Below are 20,115 nucleotides of genomic sequence, written 5' to 3'. Positions count from 1 at the left end.
GACTGATTGTTGCCTGTCAGATAGGTAGCTTCTGAACCAGGCTATAGTAGAGGAGGTGAAGGATAATGATGTTAGTGAGTCTAGTAGAATGGAGTGGGAGACCATATCAAATGCTTTTGAGAGGTCTAGGAAAATGTCTGATACATATTTGTTATCATTCCTGTGAAGGCTTATATGATTAGTGAAGGATAGAAGGGCAGTGGTAGTGCTGTGATGTGGACGGAAACTGTGCTGTGTGGTAGATAGTAGATTGTGTGTGTTAAGAAATGCCATCACTTGCAAGTGGATGCATTTCTCAAGAATTTTGGATAAGGGGCAAAGGATGACAATAGGTCAGTAGTTGGAGAATTCATAAGAATTACCTCCTTTATGGAGAGGAATGATGTGAGATACTTTCCAGAGTTTGGGCATGTAGGACTCTAGTATGGAGCAGTTGATTATCTGTTTTGGAGAAGTTTTTTAGTTTAGTTTGTGCTACTGAAGGGGGGATCAGGTGTGATAGTAACTTTGAATGAGACTGATTTGTGGTCAGATCTCACCAGTGAAGACCTCGCAATGAGGGTGCTACAGTGGTCCCCCATATTGGTAAGCACCAAATTCAGGATGTTGGCACCCCTTGTGGGGGTGTCAACTAGCTAGTCCAGGGCACTGGAGTTAATAAAGTTGAGGAACCTTTGGGCAAGTGAGTTTCCACATGAGTAACTTTCCCAGTCAATGGATGGGTAGTTAAAGTCGCCCAAAACCATGGTGTTTGGATGTATTTTTATAGACTCAAGTAGATCCAGATAGGCAGAGTGGGTGTCCTGATTCATGGAGGGGTCCTGTAGCTGGCAATGACTTGAATAGGTGTCCTACCAACAGTTAAATGCACCTGAAGTATCTCTGGGGAATCATGCCATCTAACCAGTCTGGAGGTGTATTTATCGTTAATGAATATTGATACACCACTTCCTTTAGTTTTCATGCCTTCAGTTTGTGGTCTGAATGTGTGAAAGGAGGTATAGCCTAACATGGCTGGGGTGCTTTCCACAGCCTTGAACCAGGTCTCAGTGACTGCACAAATGTCTGTGTCTTCCAAGGTGAGGACTGCTTCCAGTGAATGCAGTTTTGTGTTAAGATTCCTAGCAAAACTTGAAGTTGTTCTTAGATGGAGTTCTTACAATGGGAATTTTGTCCTAGACACACTGCCTAAAAAAGTCACTATGGGGGTGGCAGGAGCCTTGGCCAGTAGCCAAAATCCCAGGGGTGACAGATGAAGACCATCTCTGGCAAAGCATCAAGGTCTGTCAATCAGGTCATCCCAGGCTGACAGATACTGTGTCCCCTTGGACTGACACCAGAAACTAAGACAATTATTGAAGTCAATAATTTTTTGTTTGTATTGAGACATCATCCTAGGTGAATGTAAAATGCTGCTTAAAGCTAGGGACATACTAGTCTGAGACATGTAGTCCAAGAGCTCAATAATGTCTTTCTTCATATAGTCCAGAGAGGTACATCTCAAGTCATTCATACCAACATAGACAATGACAGATCATAACAGTACCTGTTGTTGAGAGACTTGAGTGCATTTGTGATATGGTGGATCCTGGCACCTGACAGACAGCTGACTGTGACCTTCTTCTTATCCAACCTGGTGAGAGTGACATATGGGTGTCTCACAATGGAATCACTTATGACTAATATGTTTCGTTTTGTGTTTTGCCTGACAGCAAAGACGCTGGTAAGTGAGCCATTATGTGTATTGTGCTCTGCAGAGGAAATATTATGTATAGCATGCTTGTGTTTGGGAGGTCTCTGGTGTTTAGGTATGTTTCTGGTGAGTACCTCCGCATATGTGGGATGTGGGTTTGGGTGGAGTAGGAAGTGAGGTGTGCATGCTGATGACATGCTCATTGTCATATGCACTGACTGATGTGTGTGAGAGCTCTGATTAGAGGTTCTTAATACAGTTGCATCTTGCACATGTTGAGTTTGTGTGGTCTAGGAGCACAGTGTTGTCAGTAAACATGAGGCATTTACTACACTGTCTCAGGATGCCCGTGTTGACCAAGCTGGCTGGGAGAAACTGTGGAAAATTGTGCATCCATAGTGTTTTGCAAATTTATATGGTCAGGAAGAGAGGGCGCACTTAGGAGTGGGTAGTGGGTGAGAGATGTGTTGGAACCCCTGAGGCTAGGCTTAGTGTTCTACCTGACAGTAGAGCTGAGCAGTGAGAAAATCTCTGGAGGACCACAACCAAAGTGCTAAGAAAATTTTAATAAGCAAATCTTTCAATATTTCAGTGGAGAGCTGGTTTTAGTGCTCAAGTGATCAAGGCAGTCTAGATTCTGTATGACTGAATCTAGCCTATGCTAGGTGCAGAGGTATTTGAAATTTAAACAGCTTAAAATCCCAGTCACAACAGCAAAAAACGGTATAAGGCAGCAATTTGGTAAACAATGTTCTCAATGTAATCAGGCTACTAACAAGCAGGAATAAAAGAAGTGGTAAAAATGTAGTTGAACACTTTTAAGAACAGCAGCAAAAGCAAAATAGAGTATTAAAGTAGGAAAAGGCACAGCATAAGTACAGTAAAACACAGTAAAAGCATATATACATATTTTCCCACCGTAGACTCTGAGAAACTCCAGAAGTAATTTGCATGATAGTTCTTAGAAGTAGTAGCTATCAGTTAGACATGCTCAATGAAGGATTCTGCAATAGACTAATAAATCTGGCATGTAAGTGTGTGTGTGTGTGTGTGTGTGTGTGTGTGTGTGTGTGTATGGGTGGGTCTGTCATAACTAGCAGGACTACAAATTGTCAGCCTTAGAAATCTGTGTAAATGATGTACTTTATTACTATAAGGTACTCCAACTTGGCTTGTATAACAGAGACTTGAACTGGATTCTGGAAACAAAAAGGAGAAACTGTAAAAAAAGATCATATTGGTTTTATATTAGTATGGCAGGCACCAATAATGTCTGTCTTGTAGAAAAAGTCATTAGATAATAATAAAGAACACTAAGACTCATTTTGATGTATTAAAATAGGTTTACCTTCATAATGTCAAAAGCACATCCTCGAATGTGCACATAGACGAACCGTATCCGCAAATTCTGTCCTACCGACTTGCCTAAATGTCAAACAACACAGCAAACATTGCCATTTCCAACTGCTCCACACCTGAAACAAGTGCTACTATGGGTCAAAAAGGGGTCGAGATTTTGTTATTCGGAATATCAGCATTCGTGGTTTTGAGTAGTCGCAACTTGGAGTTCGCAGAAGCTGTTTTGGGGATGTGCTTGTCGAAATTATGAAGGTAAACATTAAAATATCATAGAATAACAAGATACAATGAGAAAAAATGAGTATCAGTGTTTTATCTTTTTCCTTTAAATAAAAAAATGTCAGCCAAGAGCAGAAGATAGGGAAGTAAAGTGAAGTCAATACCTGTCTGTTTGTCTGTAGTGTGTTCACAGTATAAATCTAACTCTATGGGCAGCTATGGCAACATACATTATTTGTAATAGAATCATTAGTATAGAAAAACTTTTTGTAACCAAGTAAACTGCTACTTACTTAGGCTACTTAGAATAGCCAAGCAGCTTCTGAGGAAAAGTCTGCTGGCATTCTTGCACTTCCATTCTTATTATTTCAAATTCTGACCACTGTATTATGCCTTCCAGCTAATAAATCATGAATAGTTAATTGTCAATAAGGTGCCTGAAGTACGTTATAAATTTATGTTAAATAGAAGAAGTACATGTCATTGAGAAAATAATCCTTCTTCAGAACTCAAGTGACAGGCATCCTACCTAAAGCACTTATCAAAAGCACACCACCTGTGATATTCTATGGGTCAAGTAGAGGATTGTCTACAAGGTGGCCAAGCATTTGGGGAATGAATCAATTCCTAAATTCTTTGTACAGTATTTAGTGGGATTTTATTGTAAATGTTATATTCCACAAATAAGGCATATTCAGTGTACAATTGTTACAGAATTTAGAGTTAAGCATTTTTGTGTTAGTCCTTGGGAACTGCTGGTATCATCAGTGTTAACATTTGAGTTCATGATGTTAGAAATAATTATCAAGGTGATGTACTGTTACAGCCTTTCCAGCTTTACTTATATACTGTGCCATAGCATACAGGAAACCATACCAAATTAACAACATACCATTATCAAAAACAGCAATATTTAACTGGTATGAATAAGCAAATAACCTCTCAGAAATAAGCTAATGTGTCCAAACTGAGTTTGTTTTATTACTTTTGTCATTCCATTTTAACAACAACCTGGGCTCATTGAAACTTTGAAATCAACCTATCTCAAAATCATTAATCCTGAAAGTTGTAAATGTGTTGTCCCTCAGACATAGTTAAATGACTCAGCTCATAAAATACCAGGGGTATTCTCTGATTTACCTGAGTAGATTAGTAGCACCACATTACAGTCAAGTCAGCTTGTACAGTGTCAGGGATATGCCACAATGTATTATATAATCCACCACCACAGCCTAGGTGAATCATATAATGCAGAAAGTTAGTGTTGTTTTATCCTAGAACCCTAGGTATATCCAGGGGAGTGTACAAAATGTTATAGTACCAGGAGTGTTTTGTCATTTTTGACTGACAAAACTGGATACCATTTTATCTAAAACTTACTAATAGTGTTGTTTAGTGCTTCCTGTGTAAACTATAGTGCCAACATTGCCTACCTACTTCTCAGATTAGTGACAGACCAAATATGGATTACTTAATTAACTTAGACGAAAGTACTGGCTGGGAAAACAAATGACGTTCTGAGACTTGAATGCTGCTTGGAGTTTTGGGAATATTAATAATCGAGTGAAGAGAGACGTGCATATGCTATGAGGCTTTTGGTAGACTAGAAGAGACTCTCGCACTGCTGCAAGTGGAAGGAACATATGCCTGTGTACCTCCTTACAAAGACAGAGATCAGAGATCAGAGATCCTCAGGAAACTGCAATAAGATATCAATAATACACTTAATGGCCTTAACTGTATTCCCAGTCATTCCAAAAGGTAGGCAGTATAAGGGCAGTATGGCATATACATTTAGCTGACATTCAAGGACAGTGTGAAAACTGCCAACAAGAGATGGAGTACCATCTAAGGCTGACCATCATGTCAATGGCACAAAGGAAGTCCAGGACTGACTCTGCTGCTGCAGCCAAGCCTGTTCCTGACTGTTAACGGGAAGATAGCCATTCTTGTTTCCTTGGGATTTTCTGTGCTTAACATATTTCCTTCTGGAACCTTGAAATGGTTTCTGCTAGCACCACTTCAACAGAAGGAACGAGAGCTGAGTCCCTGCTACCTGTCCATCTGTAAGCCTGCCTGCAGAAGGGTATGGCTTAAGCATGAACGAGATTGTATCCTGGCCACAGTGATCTTTTACACAAAAGACATTACAGTAGATGCTGTCAACATAGTCTAATAACAGAAGTGAGTTAGCATACCCCAGAATATACTGGCTAACAGATCTTATAGAGCTAACTGACTGACTTCTATTTTACTGCACTGCAATAAATCAGATTTATTGGAAGAGGCACCTGTCATCCGTGCAGTTTCCTATAACAAAAAAGCCTAATTTCAGCCCATAGTATGCAGGAGGACATAGTTAACAGTGTAATTAATGAGACACCACAATTAACCATAAGGATAATTCAGTTGTGTCTTTGAACCAACAATATCATGGCAATCCACTGACCCAAGCATATGCCATTTCTCAGGAGAATGTGGACCTCAAGCCTTACAGAGGGGCAAGTGGACAGCTTATAGGGTATCTAGTAAAATCGTCCACCCAAGAAACATAAATCATTAAGCTTCTCTTGTTTCTGTACTGGAGCTATTAGATTATTGATGATACACAGCATACATTTCAAAGGGGCCATGGGACCTAATGGGCTCTAGTCAAGTTAACTGACACCCTCTTTATCACCATAAGTACCCTTTCTTTGTCTAAAGCATTTTGTCGCATCACCCATGTTGCTTGGCAAATTATAAGAGACACGACTAACTCCACAAGGCACAAGTGATTTTAGCACTTTATATGTATACGTATATGTGTGTGTGTGTGTGTGTGTGTGTGTGTGTGTGTGTACATATATATATATATATATATATATATATATATATATATATGTGTGTGTGTGTGTGTGTGTATAATATATATATATATATATATATATATATATATGTATATACACACACACACACACACACATACACACACACACATACATATGGCATCACTTAAAATAATCTAAAACAGCATAACTTTGACAGTAAAAATATTAACAGCAAAATATATAATTGTAAAAAGATCCAAACTTCTGAAAAATATCTTCACAAAATGTTTACAAAATTGAAGTTAGTCTATGGAAGGGTTTGCACCCTTTCCCCACTGTTGTGTGACCTTATAATTGGGATATACAATTGCAGGGGGTCTGAGGGTTGCAAGGGGTCAAGCCCCCCTGCAAAAACATTGGTTTTGAATGTGGTTAACATTTATCAGTATTGTGTGTTAGATGTTTTTCAGTTTAGATGCTTTTCCATTAAAATCTGTCATTATGCTGTTTTAGATCATTTTAGGTAATGCCACACACACCACACACACACACACACACACACACACACACACACACACATATATATATATGTGTGTGTATCTATGTGTCTATATATATATATATATATGTGTGCGTGTATCTATGTGTCTATATGTATATATATATATATATATATATATATATATATATATATATATACATATATATCTTTATATTTGGCCACCCCGACTCTCCATTGATCAAGTCCCTGGGTATCACAAGTCCACCAAAGAGTACACATGTAGACTAGGTGGGATTATGGATATGCAGAAATGTTCACTTCCGCTGACTGCAGCATAGTAGGCATTGCACCATTCATTCCAGTTAATTGGGAGGAAATCCTAGAAATATATATAACCATCACTGGATGAAGGCCACAAGGTTCTGTATGCTCCTAAGAGCTCACACTGTCAACCATAATGCATGGTGCAATACCACCACAATGTAGTCAATGTGAGTGCACATTTCTGCACACTTACAATCCCGCCTAGATTGCATGTACACTCCTTGGTGGACTCATGATCCCCAGACTCTATCTTTGAAGGCACTACAGTTGTCTATCTTCCCCCACTAATACACTTCCCCTCCCCAGGATGTCTGGGCTTGCATCGATTGCTTTCTCCAATCCCTCCTTGGGTGACTTCTCCAGCACCCAGGCCACTAATGAAAAGTAGGATATCTAGGCCATACTTATGGTCAAACCTCTCTGCCAAGCAGCTGAAACCATGTCAGAATAATCACAGTTTTAGTTGATCCGTTATTAACCACTAGTAAAGTGTCTACAGGTACAGCATTGAGATTGCTGCTTTTTTGTATTTGTTAAAAAGCAGGTATGCAGTTAATATTTGTTAATATGCAAATGTGGATCTTTGACTACAGTTTGGAACAGCTGAGACCATGTAATCTGCCAATGTTCATGTTTAGTAGATAAACTAGAGATCCTGTTTTACTAATACTTATTTTTTTATTTCCTCTCCTATGTAAATTGTTTCATGTTTGTCCCATCCTGATTTTTTCTGTTTTTGTTACTTATTTGAGAAGTTACTTATTTGATAATCTGCATCAATCATGCATAACCCTTTCCAGCCTTACCTGGTAATAAAGCCAAAGGTTTGGAGTTTCAATATATATTAAAGACATACACACCTCCAGGCTGGTCAAACAGTATGACACACAGGAGACACTCCAGGTGCAGTTAACTATTGACAAAACCCCTATACAAATAATAGCTAGCTACCGGCCCCCAAAATATGACCCAAGAAGCCCAAACTGCCTATCTAGACCTCTTTGAATCTATCAAGATTCAACCCTTTACCCTGATCTTGAGTGACTTTAACTACCCAAACATAGACTGGAAAAACTATTCTTGCCAGAACACAAATACCCAGAGATTCCTCGATTTTGTAAATGCAAATGCTTTGGAACAGCTAGTCGATACCCCCACAAGTGGCGATAATATCTTGGACTTGGTATTGACCAACATGAGTAGCCACTCCAGCATCCTTGCAGTATCATCCTCCCTTGAAAGATCCAACCATAAAGCGGTCACGTTTGAAGTCACCATCTCCCCCGACCCCCCTCTAGCTAGTGTCAATTAAAAAAACTTCTCCAAAGCTGATTACAACCTCCTGAGGGATGGTATAAACAGCTTCACAACCCCCTCCCCCTCTCTAGGAACTGATACCAGTATCCAAATCTATACCAAATTACTATATGAACATTTATATAGCTCCATGGAATCAGGAATACCTGACAGAACTAATTCATCCTCTGCAAAGAAGAGTAAACCTGTCTGGTGGACATCTGCAATAAATAAACTCTATAACAGAAGAAAAAAATTGCTGACCAAGACCAAGAAGGAGCAGGTGCCCAACTGGAAGCAATCTCTCCTTAGCCTAAACAAGCAAATAAGAGCACTAGTAAAATCCTCCAAAGCAAACTTCGAGTCCAAATTGGCCACATCTACTACAGACAATCATAAGGCCTTCTTCACATATGTCCGTAATCTCAAAGGTGGCACTCAGATCTGTTCAGAACTGATGGTCAGGGACACCACATATACAAATTCCGTAGACATAGCAAACTTGCTGGCTGACAGACTCAGTGAAAATTTCACCCCTCTGCCCCTCCCCCCCCATCAGTAAATCAGGACATTCCCAGTACCTACCCCCTTCCCCTTATATCTAGGGAACAGGTCATCACTGCTCTCTCAAAGGCAAAAAATACAGCCTCCATGAGACCTGATAACATCCCAGGCTACATGCTACATGAACTCAGGCAGGAATTTGCAGCACCATTAGGCATCCTATTCAACCAAAGCCTGAGTACCGGTTTTGTCCCAGTGGAGTGGAGGACAGACACTGTCATCCCTTTACACAAAAGTGGGGCATCTACAGATCTGGGACATTTTACACCATAAGCCTAACTAGCCTGATCTGCAAGGCCATGGAACGGAGTATCATGGACCACATAAACAAGGACATTGGCAACCTCCAAACACTCGATCCCACACAGTTTGGCTTCGTCAAGGGGAGGTCATGACTGTTAAATTTGGTCGACTTTTTGGAGACAGTCAAAAAAGCAATGGATGAGGGGAAGACAGTGCACACTGCCTACCTTGACCTGGCCAAAGCCTTCGACAGTATTCCCCACTCTGGCATAATAGATAAACTCTCTCAACTAGGCATCAGTCTGTATGTTACCAGATGGGTAACCAACTGGCTCACTGATAGAACCCACCTAGTCAAAATAGGGGAAGCCACCTCAAGCAGTAGGCCCGTATTGTGTGGCATACCCCAGGGTTCGGTTTTGGGGCCTCTGTTATTTGGGTATACTTTTCTGAGGTACAGGCCAAAACCAGTGGGCTATGGCTGACCATGTTTGCAGAAGACTGCAAGTTGGGACCTGTTATCAATTCCCCTAGTGACTTGGACATTCTCCAAGAGGGTTTCACCCAAACAAGTGACTGGTGCCAGAAATCATCCTTTTTGGGGAGAGAGATGTCCTCACAAATTATCACATTAATAACAATGTTCTAAGCATGCATTCAGTTGTGAGGGACATGGGAACCCAGATTGATAGCAGCCTGACTTTTGACCACCATGTTGCTTCCATTGTATGGAAAGCTTTCTACATGGCCCACCTCATAAGTAAGGGTATCTCATCCAGGGACAAGGAGGTCATAACATCTCTGTTTTCATCCCTTATAAGGCCCATTATTGAGTACAATGCCCCATTCGGCATATACCTTGCAAAGCACATGCAGCAGCTGGAGAGACCACAGAGGTTCCTCACCAGGACAATCCAGGGCCTCAAAAATCTACCATCCACAGATAAGCTAAAAGCCCTATCTCTCTACTCTGTTTCATACATACTCCTTAGAGGTGACATCTGTCTGGCATACAAGGCGATCTCATACCTCACCTTGATGGGACTGCTGCATATCCACAAGCCAAACTCCACATGAGTAAGCTGCACACGTGGCCTCATCCTGGTCTGTGACATCAATAGGACTTGCTGGTGGGACAGATTTGTGTCCCAGAGACTCCCCCATCTATGGAACAGACTCCCTCTCCACATCAAGCAGAGTACCTCTTTACCCCTTTTTAAGCGCAACCTGGATAACTGGATGGGAAATAGAAAACACATCCCTGGGATTCCACCCGTGTCCCTGCTGGACAGGGGCATCAGGTGCTGATTTGTCTATGCATGGTCTAAACTCTTGGCTAGGCTTATAAGGGCCTCAGGGCCGATAGCCTAGTAGCTTCCTATGGTCCTATGATCCTATGAATAATGCTTCTGTATGTTTCCCTTTAGGCATCATCTTGTTTCTTCAGTTTTTACCCACTTTGCATCTTATATCTCCCTGTCTTTTTTTTTTTTTTTTGCAAGGCAGCATCTATGTGGACTGTAATAATGAAGGCAGCAGTACAAAACACCCATTTGTTAACCAGTTTGGCCCACAAGACAAACAATCCCTTTTCAGGGGTGACCCATGAGCAATGTCTGATTAAGTGACCTGCTCAGGGTCACACAGTAGGCAAATGAGGGCTGAGAGAATCAAACCCTGTACCACAAGAACTACATCTTGCAGCCTTAACCCTCTGCATGAAATGCTAGGCAAGATGTGTGTGTGTGTGTGTGTGTGTGTGTGTGTGTGTGTGTGTGTGTGTGTGTGTGTGTGTGTGTGTGTGTGTGTGTGTGTGAGTACATATATGCCACTGGATCAACACAAGAGACATTACTTTTTCAGTGCCCCTGTGGACCATCACCATCTAGGAATTAGGATCATAAAAAAATTCTCAACCCCTGGTAGATGATACCTCTCCTAATATCCTATGATAGTAAAGAGGGGTAATAAATGGTTGAACATACAATATGGCTCAATATTATGGAAGACTGGGCCAAAAATATATTTAAAAGTATCAGATGACTTATGAAGCCAGGTTGACACTCTCTGGGACTATTGTCTTACGGTTGCTACTTTATGGACCAAGTATCCTAATTTCTCCCAGTCTGAACTCCCAAGTGGTATGCAATGGCACAATTACATTCCAACAGCATCTGCAATCCTTGCAGCTAAATGTTTGATCTACCGGCTGATGATTTTTGCCACTAACTCAGGAGGTTGTCACTGGTATCACGCAGATTCACAAACAGTACATTTGTAGATGCACTCAGGTATTATAGAGAAACTTACCAGCTTAAATGTAAACCCATATGTCACAAGATGGGTTGCAAACTGGCTAAAGGACAGAACCCACAGGGTCAGAGTTGCTGGCACCATGTCAGACTCCAAGCCGGTCACAAGTGGTGTCCCACAGGGCTCAGTCCTTGGCCCCCTGTTGTTCGGCATCTACTTCTCAGAAGTACAGGCAAACATAGGAGGACTATGGCTGACAAAGTTTGCAGATGACTGCAAACTGGGCGCCATAGTGGAAAGTACATCGGACACAGATATCCTTCAGAGGGTCTCACGAAACTGATAGCTGGTGCCAGAGCCATGGCCTGAAGTTAAATGCCAAAAATGTATAGTCATACCCTTGAAAAACAAAGTAACCCCAAACTACCATATAGGTGGCAATCCACTAAGCACAGAAGAGGTTATCAGGGACCTGGGACCCAGGTTGACAGTGGCCTTTCTTTTGACACTCACATTGCTAAAGTGGTTAGAAAGACCTTCTACATTGCCCACCTGATCATGAAGGATTCACATCCAGATCAAGTGAGGTCATTGTTCCCTGTACTCTTCACTTATCAGACCAATGATCAGTACAATACCCCATTCAGGATGTATCTCACCCAACACCTGCAGCAATTGGAGAGACCCCAAAGTTCCTAACCAAAGGATAAAGGGATTCCAAAATCTGTCATATGCTGCCAGACTGAAGAAACTCCAGCTCTATTCAGTCGCATACCGTCTGCTCAGAGGTGACCTGTGCCTGACATACAAGGCCATGTCAACCCGGAATTAATGGACATGCTCCACCTCAAAAATCCAAATCTACCAGATCCACTAGAGCAAGCGACTTAAACCTTAGCACGGATATAAATAAGACATGCTGGAGGGATTGATTTGTCACTCAGAGACTCCCTATGCTGTGGAATAAAATCCCGGTCCATGTGAGGCAGAGCACCTCGCTGGCTCTGTTCAAGAGAAATCTTGACCGGTGGATGGGAGATCGTAGGTTTACCCCGTGAATCATCTCTGTGTCACTGCTGGACAGAGGCAAAACAAACTAATGGGCACAATATTTTTTAACATAAGGGGTGGCGTAAGCCACAAAACTTTGGGCTAGGCTTATAAATGCCTTAGGGCAGATAGCCTAGAATAAACCTATGAACCTATGACAGCAGGCCACTCTCTGCACTCTGTTATCAGCTTCTGATACTGTTATAGGTTCATAGGTTCATAGGTTTATACTTGGCTATCTGCCCCAAGGCATTTATAAGCCTAGCCCAAATTATTGTGGCTTACGCCACCCCTTATATGAAAAAATACTGTGCCCATTAGTTTGATGTGCCTCTGTCCAGCAGTGACCCAGAGATGATTCCCGGGGTAAACCTACGATCTCCCATCCACAGGTCTAGATTTCTCTTGAACAGAGTCAGCGAGGTGCTCTGCCTCACATGGACCGGGATTTTATTCCACAGCATAGGGAGTCTCTGAGTGATAAATCTATCCCTCCAGCACGTCCTATTTATATCCGTGCTAAGGTTTAAGTCGCTTGCTCTAGTGGTTTTGGTGGATTTGGATTTTTGAGGTGGAGCATGTCCATTAATTCCGGGTTGGACATGGCCTTGTATGTCAGGCACATGTCACCTCTGAGCAGACGGTATGCGACTGAATAGAGCTGGAGTTTCTTCAATCTGGCAGCATATGACAGATTTTGGAGTCCCTTTATCCTTTTGGTGAGGAACTTTTGGGGTCTCTCCAATTGCTGCAGATGTCGGGTGAGATACATCCCGAATGGGGCATTGTACTCGATCATTGGTCTGATAAGTGAAGAGTACAGGGAACAATGACCTCACTAGATCTGGATGTGAATCCCTTCATGATCAGGTGGGCAATGTAGAAGGTCTTTCTAACCACTTTAGCAATGTGAGTGTCAAAAGAAAGGCCACTGTCAACCTGGGTCCCCAGGTCCCTGATAACCTCTTCTGTGCTTAGTGGATTGCCACCTATATGGTAGCTTGGGGTTACCTTGTTTTTCCCGGGTATGACTATACATTTTTGGCGTTAACTTCAGGCCATGGCTCTGGCACCAGCTATCTGTTTCCGTGAGTCCCTTCTGAAGGATATCAGTGTCCGATGCACTTTCCACTATGGCGCACAGTTTGCAGTCATCTGCAAACTTTGTCAGCCAAAGTCCTCCCATGTTGGCCTGTACTTCTGAGAAGTAGATGCCAAACAATAGGGGGCCAAGGACCGAGCCCTGTGGGACACCACTTGTGACCGGCTTGGAGTCTGACACAGCGCCAGCAACTCTAACCCTGTGGGTTCTGTCCTTAAGCCAGTTTGCAACCCATCTTGTGACATATGGGTTTACATTTAAGCTGGTAAGTTTTTCTACAATACCCGAGTGGGGTATTGTGTCGAAAGCCTTTGCAAGGTCAAGGTAGGCTGTATGGACTGCCTTTCCCTCATCAATGGCCTTGGTGACTATTTCAAAGAAGTCGACCAAGTTCAAAAGGCATGATCTTCCCTTGACAAAGCCAAACTGGGTCGGGTCCAATGTCTGCAAGTCCCTATATCTTTGTTTATGAGCTCCATTATGATCCTCTCCATAGCTTTGCAGACTAGACTTGTTAAGCTTATGGGGCGGTAATTACCAGGGTCCGTGAGGCGCCACCTTTGTGGAGTGGGACCACAGTTGCCGTGACGCCACTCCTTGGGCACGTATCCTGTGGTAAGGCTGAGATTAAACAGCTGCCTTATGTGCGGGTTTAATTCCTCATTTAGCTCATGTAGCACACAGCCGGGGACACCATCCGGTCCCATTGATGCTGTGTTTTTAGCTTTAGAGAGAGCAGCTTTCACCTGCGCATTTGAGATGTCCGGGAGGCTACACTCGGCTGGGATAGTTATCTCTCCTTTAGGGGAGAGGGGTGAAGTTTGCACTGAACCTGTCTGCCAGTATGTTGGCAATGTCTGTGGGTTCAGTGATTTTTGTATCATTTTGGACTAATTCTGAGCATATCTGTGAGTTTCCACCCAGGTTCCTAACATAGCTGAAAAAGGCCTTATGATTGTCCTTTGAATCCATGGCAATTTTTCTCTCAAAATTGGCCTTAGTTGATTTTATGAGTGCTCGTATTTTTTACTAATAATGATCAGGGGTGACTTCCCTTTTATGGATTTTGTTCTATCATGTAATAGCTTTCTCCTCTTATTGTAAAGTTTGTTAATGGCTGGGGTCCACCAGACTGGACGTTTGCCCTTTGTGGAAAGAGTCTTGGTTTTATTTGGGATTGCCTGATCCATGCAGTCCTGGAGGTGTTCATAGAAGGCATTTGTAAGGGCTTCCGCAGCTTGGGTTGTGGTTTCCTCTGACTCAGGGGCCTTGAAGGATACCACACCAGTCTTGAGTAGTGTGAAGTTTGCTTTAGAGAAGTTCTTCACTATGGTCTTTTTGTTTGGGGTGGGGGCGGGATGTGGATTTCCAGTGAGATTAGTTTATGATCAGATCTCACCAATGAGGGATATACTTCCGGTGTGGAGCATTTTGTCCCCATGTTTGTGACAATGAGATCTAGTATATTTTCTCCTCTCGTGGGAACAGTGACTAGCTGTTCCATGGCATTTGAATTTATGAACTCCAGGAACCGTTGGGCTAGAAAGTTAGGGCTTGAGTAATGTTCCCAGTCTATATTCGGGTAGTTGAAGTCACCCAATATGATGGTGTTTGGAGATACATTTATACCCTCCAGTGTCTTCAGGAAGGCTGTGTGGGGTTCCTGAGTTTGAGAGGGTGGCCTGTAGCATGCTACAATTTGTAGAGCAGTTTTGCCTATTGTTAGTTGCACCTGGATGGCTTCCGAAGCTTCATGCGTTGCCACCAACCTGGAGGTGTGAGTATCCTTTATGAATATGGATACACCCCCTCCTTTTGTGGAGTGGTCCGGGTTTTGGGGCCGGAACGCATGATATGAGGTAAAACCTAATAGTGCCGGGGTGCTCTCAGGAGCCTTGAACCAGGTTTCAGTTACAGCACAGACATCGATGTTCTCCATACTGAGAAGGGCCTCGAGTGCGTGCATTTTGAGATTTAGACTTCTGGCATTGAGCAGCATTACCCTCAATTTCTTCCCATTTTTGTTTTCTAGGGTGGTAGGTTTAGAATTTGAGCCTTGCCTAAAAACGGCACTATGGGGTGGCAAGAGCCTTAGCCAATATCCGGAATCCCAGGGTGACAGGTGCAAGCCGTCCCTTGAAGCAGCGTGGCTTGTCAAGCATGTCATCCCAGGCAGACAGACACTGGATCCCTTTGAATGACACCAGACATTAAGCCAATTGTTAAAGCTGATCATCTTGTCTCTATATTGTGGCATCATTCTTGGTGAAGGAAGGATACTGCTCAGGGTTAGGGTCATACCTGCCTGGGCTACATAATCAGAGAGCTCCTCTATGTCTCTTTTCATGCAGTCCAGGGAGGTACATCTCAGGTCGTTCACACCAGCATGGACAATGACTGTGTCATATTTGTACTTGCTGTGGAGTGACCCGAGTGCTTGTGTTATGTGGCGGATTCTAGCGCCCGATAGGCAGCTTACTGTGACCCTCTCCTTGTTCAGCCTGGTGAGTGGGACGTCAGTGTGTCTGACTATGGAGTCACCTATGACAAGTATGTTTGGTGTTGTATTTGGCCTTAAGGGCTGTGACTGCTTTGCACACTGCTTTTGTGGTTTATGTGTTGCTTGTGGGGTGTCTTGAGGTAGCAGTTGTTTGGGTGTCTGCTTTGGAGGCCTCTGCTGTTTAGGTAAATTTTACTCAGAGCCTCCGAGTATGTCTTTGTGTGTTTATGTGTTTGATTCAGTGGAGTGGTAGCATTATGTGAGGCTGGTTTTGTGGTGTGTGTAGTTGCCTTCTCCTCCTGTCTGGTCTTCCCAGTCCTGAGTTGAGAGAGCTCAGCCTCCAGTTTGGCTAAATAGCTGCATCTCTCGCAAGTATTTGTGTTATGTGGGAGGAGGAGAGGGTTGTCTGTGTACATGAGGCAGTTATAACATTGCCTCAAGATTCCCAGATTCACCAGCTGGACTGGAGAGGAGATTGACAACTGACCTTTGGACATGCTAGAATAATATTGGGAAATCCTCAATTGAAAACAAGGGCCAGTGGGGAGTGAGGGTGTAGTGCTTTTAATTTTTAGTGCTGACTTATATAATTGCTTTAGTGAGCAAGTGCCAGGTAACTTGAGTGCAATGTGATACAAGTAACTAAATGCAAAAATGACAAACAGTAACTTTCTTTCAAGTGAAACAAGGAAATAAGTACAGTAAGCAATGCAGATATCACTAGTGACCCACAGAAGCGCTGAGAAGTTGCGTATTAGGTGAATTAGCTTCCAGGGAAATAACAAGCAAACAAACAAGTATATAAACAAAGCTAGATTCAGTAGGCCTGGATCTAGTCTATGCTAGAGCAAACAAGGTGAACCAATTTCAGTAAGATACAGTTCAAATATTCAGGCACTATAAACCTTTAACCAGAAAATTCCCAGCTCAGAAGGGCAGAGTCCAGCCTCTTCTCCCACAAGAGTGCAGTCCACGAACCTTCTTAATGTAAAATAACTGGCCTGAAGCCCAAGTGCCTAAACCAGAACTAATACACTTGGACACTGGGCTCTCAATCAGCAGTTCCCAACTTAGAAGGATGAAAGCTACCTGTCCTGCCACCACAGTGCTTGCCACAAACCTTCCTAATGTAAAACAACTGGTCTGAAGCCCAAGTGCTTAATCCAAAAGACTTGAATGATAGCTACACTTTAATCAAGTTACAACCAAGCAGTAATAAATACCATTGAATACTTTAGAGAATGTCTGGATTAGTGCTCAAGTTACACAAACAAAGCTAGATCCAGCAGGCCCGAATCCAGTCTATGCCACAGCAAACAAGGCGCACCAACTTCAGTAAGAAACAGTTCAGATATGCATGCACTATAAGCCTTTAACCAGAAATTCCCAGCTCAGAAGGGCAGAGTCCAGCCTCTCCTCCCACAAGAGTGCAGACCACGAACCCTCTTAATGTAAAATAACTGGCTTGAAAGCCCAAGTGCTTAAACCAGAATTAATACACTTTTAGAATAACAGACACTGAGCCCTCAATCAGCAGTTCTCAACCTAGAAGGATGTAAGCTACCTGTTCTGCCACAACAGTGCAGACCACAAACCTCTCAGTGCAAAACAACTAACTGGTCCGAAGCCCAAGTGTTTAAACCAAAAGGCTTAGAATGAGTTACACCAAGCAGTAATAAATACAATTGAGTATTTTAAGATGATGCAAAAGTAAAAAGAAGTAGGTAAAAACACAAGTACAGTAAAAGCAGATGAAATTTTTTTTTTTTTTTTTCTGAACAAGTGCTGAGATCAAAGAAACAGATTTGAGTGCTGAAACTAGAAAACTGGCTAGTTACAAGAAAAAAAAAAAAACAAGCTAGAAGGCTTCCCTCAAACACAGAAGGGCTTGGGGGCTCAGAAGCCTACAAATAGTCTGTACCACTTAACAAGAAAGGCAAGAAATAAGCTTAATTTTTTTTTTTTTCTATTTCCCAGATGCTCTCTTTGTACACAGTAGGAGTGCCTGAAATCAGAATATGATCTCACTGCACTCAGTTGAGTGAGCAAATGAGATGGGCCCAGAGGCAGGCTGAGGGGCGGGCAGTTTCAATGCCACTAAGATTAACACCAAAACAAAAACAGGCTGTACAAAATGGTAAGATAAAACTGCAATATTCGGATAGGCTAATAAGATATTCAAGCTGTGCAATAATAGTCAGTGCTTTGGGATTCCCTAAAGTAATTTATAACATTTTTTGTGACTGCTCTATTTTAAGTTCACCATACTTCCTGCAAATAATGGACTCCTAGCTAAAAGTGAAAAATTGGATAGAAAAGTGCTACAAATGTATATTGTAGTTTCTCCTTTTGACATGAAAACATTACAGAAATCCTCATGCATCAACCTGCCATGATGTAAGTGTGGCGTTATTTTCTTCATTAATCCCCCCATACATTTGGCAGAGCTTTCCTCTTTGGGTTACTCTGGAACTAAGAAAAGTGTCTCTAACAGAGTAGGATCACACAGTCATCTAAAGTGAAGTGATGTTTAAAGCCTGTATGCTACACATAATTAATATATATATATATATATATATATATATATATATATATATATATATATATATATACATATATATTGTATATTACATTCTGTTCATTAGAATGTTTATACTTAGATTTTGTAGGTAATTAGTCTGAACTACTCTTTACATTTCTGCATTTTCTTTTGCTGAAATTATATGTACTCCTCCCGGACTGAACCTGAAGTTAGTCAATATTGATCATATATACATGTTTGTGAGTGTGAGTGTATGTGTGTGTGTGTGTGTGTGTGTGTGTGTGTGTGTGTGTGTGTGTGAAAATAAATACGATGAATCTATAAAATGAATATTGAAAATTAAAATAAATGTATGAAATTAAAATAAATGTATTTCATTGTATGCATACATTGTAACTCGCTGACAGTGTTAACACTAAAAGTGTAAAACTGTGGAGCTTTTCTCCCCGGGCCTCCACTGAAAAAGGGCTACTTAGCTCAGTTGGACTAACCCGGTCAACAGCTGTAAAATAAAATAAAGTTCGGTTTTCGACGCAGCTAAAAAAATTCACAGAAACTGTATGTAGCTACTATGTGCAAAGTGTTACATTATGTTGTCATTTACAATTTTCTTGTTCCACTTTTGCCAACTACATGCTGCTTCAAGAAGCACTGTTCTCGGCTGCGTCTGGGCAGAGCTCTTTTTGTTTATTTATAAGGTAACTTTGAACATAAACGAGTATTTTGTACTGTAATTATGACCAAGATAGCATACATTTTTACCTGTAAACCGTGTGAACCAAGAAACACCGTTAGAAGAAAAATGTTTGACAAGGTTTGAATATTTAGAATTGACAATTACATCTTCGCTGCCTCAAGTTTTTGGTGACAGCATTAAAAACAGTTTTCATGGGTTGCATAAAGTTACTTCATACTGGTGATAAGTGTTCAGATAAGGTTACTGTAGAAGTTTCTGACCGGATGCGCTGCTGACGAAAAAACTCTGAATTGTCTGTACGTCCATAGCATCCCGTGCACTTTGGTCATTTTCCAACTCTTTAGTCATGATTATCTTATCCTGTTATTTTTAGCATTATTTTAGTACTGTGTTTTTGATTTCTGTGGATAAAACGAGTTCGAAAAAAGCAGAACGTGCTTCCCCTTCTCCCCCTAAGAGTGTAAACAAGGACTTCTGTGGAGTCAGTCTTAAATCTGTTTCTAATCTATTTTTCTTCACGCTGCAGCCTTTCTGAAGCACTGTATCAAGAATTCCACGTCTCATCGAGGAGTTACAAATACCCCTAAGCACAAGTTTACAAAGAGCCTGTCTGCCCCTGGAAAGTGTTAAATCACTGACCACTTGAAACACTACAACCATTGTCAGGCACTCGTGAAGTCGCTAATACATTATCAATCTAAATGCAAAAAGGTGAAAATTATTCAGTTGATGTTAACACGTGTTCAATAACCACCCATTTAAGTATCGAGTTTCAAACAACTACATTTTAAAAATTCCCCACCACCTCATATTTTCATGTAAACGGGGTGGTGGGGGGGGGGGGAGTTGTGGCTCAGCTCCTAAAGCGACCACCTGGTGCTTTATAAGACCCGGCCACAGGTGGCTGTTCCGTGGGACCCCCCCCCCCTCATTCCATGACATCATTTCTCAGAAGCAGCCT

Source organism: Protopterus annectens, chromosome 12.part0 (genome assembly GCF_019279795.1).
Source record: "Protopterus annectens isolate FY-2018-M chromosome 12.part0, PAN1.0, whole genome shotgun sequence".
In the NCBI taxonomy this organism is placed as follows: Eukaryota; Metazoa; Chordata; order Ceratodontiformes; family Protopteridae; genus Protopterus; species Protopterus annectens.
The sequence above is the reverse complement of the archived record's forward strand: the minus strand, read 5'-3'. Positions refer to the sequence as shown.